The following is a 1,042-nucleotide window of genomic DNA, read 5'->3' as shown; positions in this document are numbered from 1 at the left end:
ATGTCAATAATTTATATTTCCAAGTTTTACCAACTTAAATCACTGTTTTAGGCCAAAAAATACAAGTTGGCTTTTTTGCAGTGCACACATACACACACACACACACACACACACACAGACGCTTCTTGCTTTATAGATAGAAGATGTCTTTATATTCCATCCTGCTTTGTGCACAACAGATTGATCTTTGAGTAAAGCACTTAAAATGTCAAGCTAATTAAAATCATGGTAATATAATTGTTTGGTTCAGCTGCTTAAATAAATCATATCACACTCTGGGAGTTTTACAGCAATAGAGGTCTTTATTAGTTACTTTAACACACTCATTTGAGAATAATAAAAACACTGTACAATGATATAGTAACTTCTGTTGATATGAAAGATTATCTTAATAAATATGTTGCTCACATTTTTTAGATGACAATAAACAACTGAGAAAGATGCTGATTATTTACAGTTTTGAATTCTAGCTGATGCGAGAGACAAAAGCATATATGGGCTTTTTTTCCTTAAATTAAAGATCCCTTAGCAAGCAAACATAAATGTAACTTCATTAACCTACTATTTTACTGTTTAATCACATAGTTTAACATATACTTTATGGTTTTTTTGTCTGTGTCACCATCAATATTACAATTAACTTAAGATTCTAAGAAAAATCAGACAAAGATATCATCTCAGCATTAATGCAGCTAAGCATTGTTACTAAGCAGTCATGACTTTGTCCAGCGGCCATGATGAGATCCAGCATGTTTACTACTGTACAATGTATTATAACCCGTATTACACACATTTTCTTGTAGGTCTTTTGTTAGTGTTAATGTTTGGTGTTTACATGCCCACAGTGTGTACAGTGTTTGTCTAAGTGGCCAATTTTTATATTTTTACATTATGACTACAGTCATGGAAAAAATAATTATTAGACCACCCTTGTTTTCTTCACTTTCTTGTTCATTTTAATGCCTGGTACAACTTTAGGTACATTTGTTTGGACAAATATAATGATAACAACAAAAATAGCTCATAAGAGTTTAATTTAAGA

Source organism: Centropristis striata, chromosome 1 (assembly GCF_030273125.1).
Source record: "Centropristis striata isolate RG_2023a ecotype Rhode Island chromosome 1, C.striata_1.0, whole genome shotgun sequence".
Taxonomy (NCBI): domain Eukaryota; kingdom Metazoa; phylum Chordata; class Actinopteri; order Perciformes; family Serranidae; genus Centropristis; species Centropristis striata.
The sequence above is the reverse complement of the archived record's forward strand: the minus strand, read 5'-3'. Positions refer to the sequence as shown.